Genomic DNA, 14,416 nt, shown 5'->3' with positions numbered 1-14,416 from the left:
CTGGTCTTGAGTTTTATTTGCTTGAAGACTTTTTATTACTGATTTAATCTCATTGCTCATTATTGGTCTGTTCAGGTTTTATATTTCTTCCTAGTACAGACTTGGTACATTATATATATCCAGAAATTATCCATTTCCTCTACGTTTTCCAGTGTGCTGACTGTAGTTCATAGTAGCCTCTAATGATTCGTTGGAGTTTTGTAGTATCAGTTGTAATGCCTCCTTTTTGCTTCTGATTTTATTTTTGAGGGTTTTTCTCCTTTTCATTCTTTATTAGCTAGTGGTTTATCAATTTAGTTTATTCTTTCAAAAGGCCATCATTTTGTTTTATAGATACTTTGCATTGTTTTTAAGTCTGTATTTTGCATATTTCTATTTTGATGTTTATTATTTATTCCTTCTACTAATCTGGGGTTTGGTTTGTTCATGCTTTACTAGGTACTTGAGGTGTACTGTTAGTTTATTTTAAATCTTTCTACTTTTTTATGTTGGCTTTTATTGCCATAAAATTCCTCCTTGGAAGTGGTATTGCCACAGCTCATGGGTTTTGGCACATTGTATTTCCAGTTTCATTGGTTTCAGAAATGTTTTATTCTTGAAAGTTTGGTACAGGTTCTAGATATTTCTAGTTATTTTGTTATCAATATTTTAAACCTGTCTTATTAAGGTCTTTTTGTCTTTCTTCACTAATTTTTGAAAAGTTGCCTATTAGTCTAATTCATGTAGTTAAAATACAATGCATCCCTTTTTACTCACTAGTAAAATATTTTTAAAAATTATTTTTAGCATTGATTCAATGAAATATTTCTTACATTTGGAGCCACAGAGATTCTTCAATTTGCACATATTTGATTTTGCCTGCTTTGAAAAATTTGACTAGTATTAGGGCAAATATGTTTTTTTCTTTATTCTCTCTCTCTCCACTCTTTGAGAGACTCCAATGGAACGTAGTAACAGTTTTCTTATTTCTCATGAGATTTTACAATCTTTTCTGTTTTTATGTCTATGTCTTTTATATTTCTGCATCAATGAAAACTTCTCTTTTTACTATAAATTCTAGATGGCCGCTATCATTTAACTTTTCTGCTGTGCAACTCAAGTTGAAAGTGACTCAAAAGTAAAATGCTACAGTGACTGTAAATCTCACCTCAATCAATTTTGCTTCTTTTTATGGTTTTGGCACCTGAAGTGCTTGATATCTTGGTTACTCTGCAGTAGACTGAATAGCTGTGTTTCCCCGAAGTTTATACATTGAAACTCTAATCCCCAATGTGATGATTTGTGGGGTAGGGCTTTTGTGAAAAAATTAGGTCAAGAAAGTAGAGTCCTCATCAATAATATCAGCATCCTGATATTGGTCATTTGTGTATGTTTGGATTATTTAATAACTACATATTTTATTTAAAAAAATCAAATGAGAAAAAAATTACAGGAAATAAAATAGCCTAGCCTTCCATCATTATTCTTCTGTATGAAAGTGCCAAGATTAGATATAACATATTTTCTTGAATCTTCAGCATACAGTGCACTACCAATCATTAATTTGTGCACTGGAAATATTTACTAAACTTCTGCAGGTTCAATGAGAGTGTTGCCTTTTCTCACCCTGCAAATATATACAAAAATTTAGATGGTTTGTTGAATGAATAGTTTCTGTTTTGTTATTAATCTCTCAACCCTGAGTCAGCACAATTATATTTTCTAGTTATAATCGTGGAATTTTTACTCTTAAAACCATTTGAAGGATTAGGGAATAAGAGAAGTAATTGCCTAAAATGTTAACATTCCCCACTGTGATTTGTATGACTTCACCCAAGTTAAGTGATTCAGTAATAAAGTACCACCTTTATAACTCCAGGTAATAGAAGATGAGCAGATCGTCACCATCTGTAGCTAATTTTATTTTCCATTGAGATGAAGTGTCATTTCTAACAATCTCTTGTGTTATAATTCCCACTCTGGAATGAAATAAACCATACTGCAGTTACAAAGCTAATGGACATATGTAGGTGATTCTGAAAGAACTTGGCATCTTTTCCTCTCCCACATTGCTGTCTTTCCTGAACCTACTGCATTCTGCCCTCCTTTTTGATCCATTCCAGTTCAGGAGCCAGCCGTTACTCCCACACATAGGGCACTTTTGGCAGCTAGAGGACTCATAAGAACGCTGGCCAGCCTTGGCTGGTTATACAGCAGATGTTTGGGAAGTCATATTTTTGAAATTTATACTCTCTGTAGGATAGAGGGCAGGGTTTTAAAAATAATTTTGTCCACATTATGCTTTCTTCTTTTTTGATGCTTAGACATTTGAAAGGCAATTCTTGGAGAAGCAGCATAATATCTGAACATCTTCTGCTGCTATCATTAGGCATCTATTTGATGATCAAAAAAAGTATTAGAGTTTAAAGTTTAACAGGAAATGGTACCTCCTTTTATACAAACAGAACAAGATGTTTGGCTACAACATAAGTTTGATTGAGTAAGAAATTGAAAGGAAATACAATTAAACTGTCACATTGTGAGATCCCTATTCATATATTAGAAAATATTGCTTTAATTAGGATGTGGGCATTTTGGTCTTTTAGGTCAATATATTAAAGAGTTTCTTTATATGAATCTGGTTATACCATATATGAAGCAAAAGTGGCAATATATAGCTCTATAAGATAAATAAATCAAATTAATCAAATAGGCTTCAGTGTTATTAAAGAAAGAAAATATTACTACTTTTGGTTGCATATAAATATATATTTTTATATGATGAGGGTAGTGATGTTTGAGGAATTTGTTTTGTCAATATACCTATAATCTCTAGGTTTCCTAACAAAACAACAACAACAGCAACAACTATATTTTCTTAAATATTCCATGTTGTCAAAAAAGTAGAAATAATTTTAGCCCTTAAAGCATATATTTTAAATTATTTGTATTATTTTTATTTTTATTTTTATTGAGAAGGAATCTCACTGTGTCACCCAGGCTGGAATGCAGTGGCGTGATCTCAGCTCACTGCAACCTCCGCCTCTCTGGTTCAAGCGATTCTCCTGCCTCAGCCTCCCAAGTAGCCAGGACTACAGGCACTCGCCACCATGCCCAGCTAACTTTTTGTATTTTTAGTAGAGACGGGGTTTCACCATGTTAGCCAGGATGGTCTCTATCTCCTGACCTCGTGATCTGCCCGCCTCGGCCTCCCAAAGTCCCGGATTATAGACATGAGCTACTGCGCCCTGCCCCCTTAAAGCACATTTTTATTATTGTAAAAATAAATGGGATGTGTCCAAAAAATAATGTCAACAAAAGATACAAAACATCACTTATGTTTGGTCTCCTGTAATGTAATATTAAACTATTATATAAGAAGCTGTCATCATGATTGAGCTGTATTTTGTAGTTTGTAAAAATAATTGAGCTATTTCAAGGCAATGCTGCAATTTAGATAATGAGTTTACTTCTGAAAAGATCTAAGCTGTGTCTGTCCTGTGTCTTCAGTGACATTTATTAATGTATTTTCTTGTCATTCTCCTTTCATTGTTCATTGGAACTTCTGCTCTCTTACCTCTATCAGCACACCACACACCTGTGTAGTGAGAACATTGCAGCATCTTTGTCACTGAAAACACTCTAGACAGATATACTGTCTACATTATAGAAAGAAGATTCAATATAGTACCGAGAAGATGATTTCTTCTCATGTCCTGGGATTCTAAATCTAAGATGATTTAAGAGGTTTAGTTGAGGAATTCATGATAATACTGTTTCTCCTATAAAAGTGAAAATTTTATGAAAGACTAAAAATATAAAGGAATGTGGCAAAATTGTTCTTTGGGGTGACATTTAGTTGGTCTCAAATGTGAACAAGATTTGAACAAAAGATGAAGGAAGATATTAATATGGAGTTACAACAAATAATTTCAGAAAAGTAAAAGCCATAGGGAAACTTGGGCAAATCATTCATAAGGTTTTATGAAATAAACAATGAAAAAATTATCTTCATAACAATACTGCTTCAGGGATTCTAGAAGATAATAAGCTTGCACATTATATTTTAGTAATTAAATTTAGTTTTGTGACTTTTTGCCTATTTGAAAGACACTGTTTAGGCGTTCATTCAAAGAGGTCACATGGGAGGAAATGACCTTTGATATACCACAAGATTTAGTTTTGCCAATGCTTTTGTCTATAATATAGGTGAGCACATTTACTTATAAAAGCAAACACTTCCTTACTAATCCTATTAGATCAACATTGTTCTGACATGATAGCCTATAAACCAATACTCTCATGAACAGAGATGTGATATTGAATCTAGTAAAATTTTGAAAGCATCATGCATCGACTACATTACAACCCAGTGGGGAATATCACAAGAATGCAGACCTCATAGTATGGAGTGCTGGCTAAGATGCTGTGCAACTAGAACTCTCATAGATTTCTGATGTAAATTTCAAATGTTAAGAGTTGATACAAAAGGGGGACAGGGAAGTGCTGGGTAGAGGAGGGCATGGTCCCTGGCGAGGGCTCCACCCTTGGGCCTGTGTCCACGGATTAGGTGAGGACAGGCATTTCTGTTTTTCTGTCTAAGTGTTGCCTTTCTCAAGACCACCCTGGCCTGCCACACCCCCATCCTGTGCCTATAAAAACCCTGAGACCCTAGTAGGGAGACATACAAGCAATTGGAGGTTTAGAGGAACACATCAGCAGAAGAACACACAAGCAGCTGGATGTCGAGAGGACAAGGATGGAAGAGCACACCGACAGAGGCTGGGAGGCTGGCAGGCCATCAACATGCGGAATGATGGGGAGTTTGACTGGGACAGTCGGAGCAGACCCTGGGTCATTGAGCACTGGGCTCCAGGGGAAAACCACGTTCCCACTCCATCCCCTTCTAGCTTCCCCTATCTGCTGAGAGCTGCTTCCAATCAACAAAACCTTGCACTTATTCTCCAAGCACCCGTGTGATCTAGTTCTTGTGCTTGGTACACCAAGGCAAGAATCCCAAGATACAGAAAACTTTCTGTCCTTCAAGAACACAGGGAGTCAGAGTCCCACAGACTCCCCCAGGGGTTTCAGCAGTGGGGCACCTAAGAATCGAGCCACACCCCCATCACACTCCCTGCAAGGGGATTGAGGGAACCTTTCCTGTTCCACAATCACTTCAATAGACAGTTTGATACTTTCTCACAAAGCATCACCATACGCTTAAAATATGATCCAGCAATTTCACTCAAGGTACCTTAAAACATATGTTCATACAAAATCCTTTAAACTAATGTTTATGGAAGCTTTAAAATCACCAGATACTGGAAACAATCCTGCGGTCATTCAACAGTTAAATGGATCAACACCTAACATGCATTCATAAGATAAAAGATAAAACCTGCTCAAAAATAAAAAGAAACACTCTTGATTTACACAACCACATAAATGAATGCTACATGCATTTGAATTGGTTAAAAACAAACAAACAGACTCCAAAGACTAATATTTCATGATTCCATCTATATGACTGTCCAGAAAGGAAACACTGTAGGGGCAGAAAACAAATCAGTGGTTGCCAGGGGTAGAGTGTGGAGGGAAGGGTTTTGACCAAAAAGGGATCACAAAAGAAAATACTTAGGGAGAGGTATATATAACTATGGTGGCAGATAGATCATTCTTTTCATTTGTTTGTACATCACAACCTGTGAATTGAACTGTATGTAAATTTCTTAAAGAGCAAGAAAAATATAAGGAGGAGGATAAAATGAAATTCAAATTGTAAACAGTAAAATTAAACTATACAACTAATTACCTATACAACTAATTAAATAAAAATTAAATATTTTTTTCAACATTTACATAAACATGAATGGAATAAGAGAAAAATGAACTCACTTAAGTAGCATTTGGCTACTTTTTAAGAAAAATAATCACAAGCAAATACTGCACATTAGTTTGAAAATTTATTTCTCAATTTGGTATGCATAAACAGTTCTGTGATTATATGTATACTAGAACTTAAGAAATATGTAAATAAATTGCAGATGAGAGACTTGAGTTTCTTTTGTCAGAGAAATAAGTTACAAATTTAAAAAAGGAAGAATGCAAGAATAAAGCCTGGGATGCTGAATTCGAGTCAGAGATGTGTGTGTGTGTGTGTGTGTGTGTGTGTGTGTGTGTGTGTGTTTATGTGTATATACATAGGTTATTATACATACATGAGTTTTAAAACTGTACACTGAGAGACCCAAAAGCAGTGACATCCATTGGCACCATGCACACTAACTGTTGAGTTTTTGGTTTCTAAGTACCATTTTTCAAGAAAAGAAATATGGCTCCTTAGAGAATTAGTTGATCCCAAGGCTGAAGCAGAGGATAATACAAAAGCCTTATGAATTTTGTGATGCCGAAGGTAAGAAAGTCCCCACAAAAGAATGGAAACCTTTAAAAACTATATATAAACCACAGAAGCCAACCTGAAGTAGCTCACAATAGGCAAACTTGGAACCATTTATGCAATTAAATAAATATTGATAGTTTTGTATTACAAGCCATATAATAAAATGCCAAATAATAAATACATATATATGTGTATACATTAAATATACATGATATGATTTGGCTATGTACTTACCTAAATCTCATCTTGAGTTGTAGCTCCCATAATTCCCATGTGTTGTAGGAGTGACCAGGTGGGAGATGACTGAATTACGGGGCAGTTTTTCCCATACTGTTCTGGTGGTAGTGAATAAGTCTCACAAAATCTAATGTTTTTATAAAGGGTTTCCCCTTTCACTTGGCTCTCATTTTTTCTTTTCTGCCACTATGGAAGACATGCCTTTCACCTTCCACCATGACTGTGAGGCCTCTCCAGCCATGTGGAACTGTGAGTCCACTAAACTTTTTTTTATTTATAAAGTATGCAGTCTTAGGTGTGTCTTTATCAGCAGTGTGAAAATGGACTAATACAGTAAACTGGTACCAGTTAGTGGTACACTGCTGTAAAGATACCCAAGAATGTGGAAGCAAGTTTGGAACTGGGTAAGAGGCAGATTGTAGGACAGTTGGGAGGACTCAGAAAAAAGTAGAAAAATATGCGAAAGTTTGGAACTTCCTAGGGACTTGGAGGGCTCAGAAGACAGGAAGATGTGAGGAAGTTTGGACTTCCTAAAGACTTATTGCATGGTTTGATAAAAATTCTGATAGTGATATGGAAAATGAATTCAGGCTGAAGTAATCTCAGACGGAAATGAGGAATTTGTGAACTGGGGTAAAGGTCACTCTTGCTATGCAAAGAGACTGGTGGCATTTTGTCCCTGCCCTAGAGATTTGTGGAACTTTAAACTTGAGATAGATGATTTAGGGTATCTTGTGGAAGAAATTTCTAAGCAGCAAAGCATTCAAGAGGTGATTTTAGTGCTATTAAAGGCATTCAGTCTTAAAAGGGAAACAGAGCATAAATGTTCAGAAAATGTGCAGTCTGATGATGCAATAGAAAAGAAAAACCCATTCTCTCAAGATAAAATCAAGCCAGCTGCAGATATTCACATAAGTAATGAGGAGCCAAATGTAATTACCAAGACAATGGGGAAAATATCTCCAGGACATGTCAGAGACCTTTGTGGCAGCCCTTCCCATCACAGGCAGGCCCAGTGGCCTAGGAGGAAAAATGGTTTTAGGACCAGGCCCAGGCCCCGCCCTGCTACATGCAGCCCAGGGGTTTGGTGCCCTGTATTCCAGCCACTCTAGGCATGGCTAAAATGGGCCAAGGTACAGCTCAGGATGTGGCTTCAGAGGGTACAAGCCCCAAGCCTTGGCAGCTTCCATGTGGTGTTGAGCCTGTGGGTGCACAGAAGTCAAGAATTGAGGTTTGGGAACCTCTGCCTACATTTCAGAGGATGTATGGAAACCCCTGGATGTCCAGGCAGAAGTTTGTTGCAGGGGTGGGGCCCTCATGGAGAACCTCTGCTAGGGCAGTGCAGAAGAGAAATGTGGGTTTGAAACCCCTACCCAGAATCCCCACTGTGGCACTGTCAAGTGGAGCTGTGAGAAGAGGTCCACTTTCCTCCAGACCTCAGATGGCAGATCCACCAAGAGTTTGCACCATGCACCAAGAAAAGCCACAGACATTCAATGCCAGCTCATGAAAGCAGCCAGGAGGGAGGCTGTACCCCTCAAAGCCAAAGGGGTGGAGCTGCCCAACAACATGGTTACCCACATCTTGCATCAGTGTGACTCAGATGTGAGACATGGAGTCAAAGTATATCATTTTGGAGCTTTAAGAATTGACTGCTCTGCTAGATTTCGGACTTGATTGGGACCTTTAGCCCCTTCATTTGGGCCAATTTCTCTCACTTGGAATGGGTGTATTTACCCAATACCTGTACCTCTGTTGTATCTGGGAAGTAACTAACACATTTTGATTTTTCAGGCTCATAGAGGAACGGACCTGCCTTGTCTCAGATGAGACTTTGGACTGTGAACTTTTGAGTTAATGCTGAAATGAGTTAAGACTTTAGGGGACTTTGGGGAAAGCATGATTGGTTTTGAAATGTGAGGACATGAGATTGGGGAGGGACCAGGGGTGGAAAATACAGTTTGGCTGTGTCCCCACCCAAATCTCATCTTGAATTGTAGCTCCCAAAATTCTCATGTGTTATGGAGACAATTGAATTATGGGGGCAGTTTCCCAAATACTGTTTTTGTGATATTGAATAAGTCTCATGCGGTCTGATAGTTTTATAAAGGGCTTCCCCTTTCACTTGGTTCTCATTCTGTCTTTCCTCATGCCATGTAAGGTGTGCCTTTCACCTTCCACCATGATTGTGAGGCCTTCCCAGCCACATGGAACTGTGAGCCCATGAAACCTCTTTTTCTTTAGAAATTGCCCAGTCTCGGGTATGTCTTTATCAGCAGTGTGAAAATGGACTAATACAATGTATATGTTCGTGTGTGTGTGTATATATATACATATATTTGAATAAGTAAATAGAGGAATAAAATACACCTTTCCTCCACATAAGCATTTCAATTAATAAATGTATAAATACATTATAATTTTAAACTGAGAACATTTCAAAAGTACCATTGAAATATTAATATTTTGGCCAGATGTGATGGCTCACGCCTGTAATCCCAGCACTTTGGGAGGCCCAGGTGGGCGGATCATGAGGTCAGGAGATCGAGACCATCCTGGCTAACATAGTGAAACCTCAACTCTACTAAAAATACAAAAAAGTTAGCTTGGCATGTTGGCTGGTGCCTGTAGTCCCAGCTATTGGGGAGGTGGAGGCAGGAGAATTGCTTAAACCTGGGAGGCAGAGCTTGCAGTGAGCCGAGATTGCACCACTGCACTGCAGCCTGAGCAACAGAGCAAGACTCAGTCTCAAAAAAAAAAAAAAAAAAAAAGAAAAATATTACAATTTCAGTTTTTGCAGATAAAATTTACTAATGGATACCAAAATTAGTAAGTGACAGTTTGAACAGAGATATACTTTTACATATTCTGAAAGTATCTTCCTCAGGTTATTTATTTATTGATTTCAAAGGTATATATTGTAACTCTACAGCGGCAAAACCCAGTAGACACAATACTTACACAAATAATGAAGGTTAACAATAATAAGAAATAGCAACATCATGTTCTCCTGACATGAGAAGGGGACAAGAAGACAAAGCTTTAATCTAATAATGAGAATAAATCTGACAAACCAAAATTGAAAAATGTTCTATAAAATAATTAACTGGGCCCAGTGGCTCAGTTCTATAATCGCAGCACTTTGGGAGGCCGAGGTGGGTAGATCGCCTGTGGTCAGGAATTTGAGGCCAGCCTGGCCAACATAGTGAAACCCTGTCTCTACTAAAAATACAAAAATGAGCCAGCTGTGGTGGCACATGCTTGTCATCCTAGCTACTTGGGAGGCTGATGCAGGAGAGTCACTTGAACCCAGGAGATGGAGGTTGCAGTGAGCACTCCAGCCTTGGTGACAGAGTGAGACTCTGTCTCAAAAAAATGAAAATAAAAAATAAAATAATTAACCACTTATCTGGGAAAGTGTCAAGATCATAAAAGAAGAAAGACCAAGGAACTGCCACAAATTGAAGGAGACTAAGAAGATATGAAAACTAAATACAGTCTTCCTTTGGCATAAATGGGGGATTGGCTCCAGGAACCCCAAAGATACCAAAATTGCAAATGTTCAAGTCCCTAATATAAAGTAGTGTAATATTTGCATAAAACCAATGCACACCCTCCCACATATTTTAAATCAGCTCTAAATTATTTGTAATAAATAACACAATGTAAATGGTCTGTAAATAGTCATTATATGGTATTGTTTTTTTAATTTGGATTTTTTATTATTGTATTGCTCTTTTTTATTGTTTTTTCTTCTACATATTTTTGACTTGCAGCTGATTGAATCCATGAATGAAGAACCCATGGATATAGATCATTGACTGTACAATGTGTGATTCCAGATTGGATAAATTAAAGTAAAAAGACATTCATTTTAAAATCACATAAATTCTGAATAAAATCTCTACATTAGTTACTGGTATTGTACCAACTGTGATTTTTAAGTTTTGGCAATAGTATCAAGGTTATGGAACTATTAGTATTAGGAAAACCTAGATGAAGGCAATCCAGGGCTTCTCTGTGTTATTCTTGTAATTCTTCTTTAAGTCTAAAATTATTTGAAAATGAAATTCTTAAAGTATATATTTTGTAAACTCAATGGAGTAATAAATATATAGATTCACTGCTTATATGAATCTATGAGGATATCTCTAACATGGAATACATTATATTATGATACATCTCAGCTTTTTGTTACTATCTCTCACTAAAATAAACAATCTTTGAGGGTTATGGAGGTGTTTGGTACTTTCATATCATTTAAACTGATGGATTAATAACTAAGTAAATGAATAAACTGATGCTTGTGCAAGAATCTAAATTTTCTGACATGCTATAATAATCTTAGTAGTCTAGAAAAAAAATTCTAAAGAAGCAAGTGCTATCATGTAATTACAGGGTCCACATTATCATATATATTCTACTTATAAAACATAGCTACTATATTGCTGATTAAAGAAAGCCCCTTCTGTAATAGAAGTTTGAACAGAGTTTGAAATGGAAGAGCAAAATGTATTTGCCAATGAGTAAAAGAGGAAATAAATGCCATCAAGCCTACCTGATTAGCTGAATCAGCCTAGTAATCAGTGGGGGTGACGCGTCAGTCAGATAACTCCGAAGGATTTCTGAAAAGAAGATTCACTGTCTCCTTGTCCTGGAGACAAGAAAATGTCTAGTGGGTGGCAATAACAAAAACTCAAATAATAATTTAATTTGCAGTAATTTTTTTGCCAATGAAAATTTTCTGTAAATAAAATGGTCACCTCATGAGGTAGCTGAATGCCCTGTCACAGAATTTGTTTAAAACAGTTTGGGTTCTTAATTGAGAGCTGAACAATGAGAACACATGGACACAGGGAGGGGAACAACACACACTGCGGCCTGTGGGAGTTGTGGGGTTGGGGGAGGGAGAGCATTAGGAAAAATAGCTAATGCATGCAGGGCTTAATACCTAGGTGATGCGTTAATAGGTGCGGCAAACCATCATCGCACACATTTACCTATGTAACAAACCTGCGTATTCTGTACATGTACCCAGAACCTAGAAACTTGTTTTAAAGGAGCACTCTATGAGCACTCAAAGCCCCTAGAGTTAGCCTCAGCTTGGCTGCATGGATGGCTCCCTGAAGTCACTTTGCTGCCGTTGTTAGGCAACACCTAGGCAGGTCTTCCTCAGGGCTGGTTCCCTCCCAAGACAGAATTTGGTGAAAAAACAACCAAACAAAAAATTCTGGGCAACTAACCGTTTCTTAGGTGTTTCTGGATAGAACGGTAAGTAGGATTTAATTTTTTGTAAGGTCACAAAATGTTTATTTTCTATGAGTCATTTAAAGACCTAGGAAATAATCTGTAAAAATTAATCTGACTTCTGTACCATAGGCAGCCTGGAAGCATCGTGTTTCCAGGCAGGTGGAGGATTCAGGCCTCATTTAGTGTGAACCAGAAACTTCTAGTTTCAGTCTTTTCTAGACTCAACCATGCTTATTACTCTGGGTTAACAAGTGCTATTAAGTCGTATCCTCATCCTACTCTACTATCTCTCCACCTCTTTTGAAAATGAAAAAAAAACAAAAGGCAAATTTGTTTAGCAAATATATAGATAAAAAGCCTGTCAGAAATAACTGCTTCTATGTCACTTTGTCACATCACATTCTCCTTCACCATCTAGTGCTCTCTGAGTGATAAGTATTTTGGATAATATGCCAGTGTTTGATTCATCTTCTTAGTTTTTTTAAACCTCCTCTTATGCAGTCATTGAGCAAGTGGAGGCTCTGCTTTATGCCTAAGCTAAGCTTCTGGATACTGTAGGCATGCATCTCCCTAGAACATGAAACCTTCATAATCTCAAAGTCTCCCCTTCGAAGGAAGGAATGGTAATGCTCATAGGTTGCCTACCTGGTTCCATACTTTTCTCCTCAAAATGTGTTTAAATAAAAAGAAACAATGAATAAATGAATGAAGACAATACACACACACACACACACACACACACACACACACGCACACATACGTGTTCTGAAATGAAAAGTCTTGTTCATCCTCACCGTGCATTAAAATTTTATGCAGTTGTTCTAGTAAAATACAACAGTCATTTATTGAAACCAACTCTGCCTAACTTGTTAGAAAACTTTTATCACAGTATTAGACAAACTATTAGTAACTGAAAAAAAGTTCCAGAACCACGAATCTGTAAATAAATCGATGCCTCTCCAAATGTGTCTGGAAGAAATTATGTTCAAAAACTATTTCAGTAATATAGTTTTGTTGCATAAATATTTCATGACTAAAAATGTAATATCCTATTAAAAAGATAAAACATAAATATGAGAAGGAAATTATAAATTTTAGAGTGCAAACTGGTTAAAAACTGGGTCTGTGGCCATTATTAGTAAGTTCTATGTACTTAGCATATGGTATCAGGCAAAAATTATACCTCATCATGTCAGGAGATTGCTAACAATACCTTATATAAAATTCCAGTACACCAGCATAACATCACAAACATCTCTGAAAACCCAAACTTCCCTTTCTGGAGAAGGAGAGCATATAGATTCCAGAGTTATATGATTTATCTAGAGTATCTCAAAAAATAACATTTTACAAGATCGATTTTTTAATTGATAATCATGTTTTAGGAGCATTATTTGTGGAAGTTTATAAAGCTCCCTTTTGGAAAATGCATAGGTGGTTAATTCATGGCCTCACCCCTCAAAAAGAAGCTCAAAACCTGGTGATCACACAGAGAAGATAGAAATAACTTAAATCCACAGAGATTAAAAACAAAATCTGAGGTGGAGATAAAACTCACAGGATATAGTGTGGATACAGAACTAATTGGACCAGTTTGAAACTGACATGTGATTATTTTGAATGTTTGGTTGCTTGTTTTCTATCTTAGAATTCATATTTTTCTGTTGGTTTTTTAATAGTGAGTTGCTTACCTCTGAGTAGATGGGAATTGGAGGGTCCATTTGAATTTTCTCAGAGGCCCATTTTGATGTCTGAAGAAAGAATGGGAAGTTTGTATTTCCTTTTAAATGGATGGAATGTGCACATGTGAAAACACAGAATGTTTGTGCATCACCTGAGGTATCTTAGCATCAAATTGTACTGGATTGAACAAGACTACTGTCCCCATCACCTGACAAAATATCAGATAATGTCTATTTTAGTACTAGATTGTATTTTCCTTCACCAGCTAAGAGATTAAAGTGATGAGGATTTCACTATAATAGTTAAGTTTATGTCAGCATTTCAATTATAATCCTATACCGTTAATGGTTTATGACTAGTCATAAAATGTCCTTTCCTGCGGGAGAAAAAGAAGAACAACCTGTCTTATAAGGTCCCAGAAACAGGGGAACTATTTTTAAAAACTGATTTTCAAAAGTTCGTTATTTTAGTCACCTTTAAAATAATGTTTTAAGGACACTTTCTATTCAAGAATCTCCAAAAGGGATTGGCTTAATATTCACTGAACCTTAGCTGTAGAATAATCACTTAAACATGGGTTTATTGCCAATGTCAATATTCTTTAATTTTTACAATAATTAAAGTTTAAAGTCCGATTTCAAAGATATTCTGTGTAATTACGCTGGGATTGATCATTTTAATATATTTTTAAAAATCTTCTGAATATAAAAGAAACTGAGGAAAACATCCAACATCTAATTCCTTAATGTTATATTTCAACTATCTTGTATTATAGATAACAAGTTTCCTAATATTAATTTTCTGCATACATTTTATTATCATTACTTAAATTACTAAAAATAGATAGTGTGTAACACAGACTTTTAC

At 36.4% G+C, this 14,416-nt stretch overlaps 1 pseudogene; it reads left to right on the top strand.

The window, feature by feature from the left end:
* Positions 1–13,613: 13,613 nt before the first annotated feature.
* LOC112425793 (U6atac minor spliceosomal RNA) lies at positions 13,614–13,726 on the top strand (annotated as a pseudogene).
* Positions 13,727–14,416: the final 690 nt, after the last annotated feature.

Source organism: Macaca nemestrina, chromosome 19 (genome assembly GCF_043159975.1).
Source record: "Macaca nemestrina isolate mMacNem1 chromosome 19, mMacNem.hap1, whole genome shotgun sequence".
Lineage (NCBI taxonomy): Eukaryota > Metazoa > Chordata > Mammalia > Primates > Cercopithecidae > Macaca > Macaca nemestrina.
Note: the sequence above shows the minus strand (reverse complement) of the source record. Positions and strands in the feature narration are given on the sequence as shown.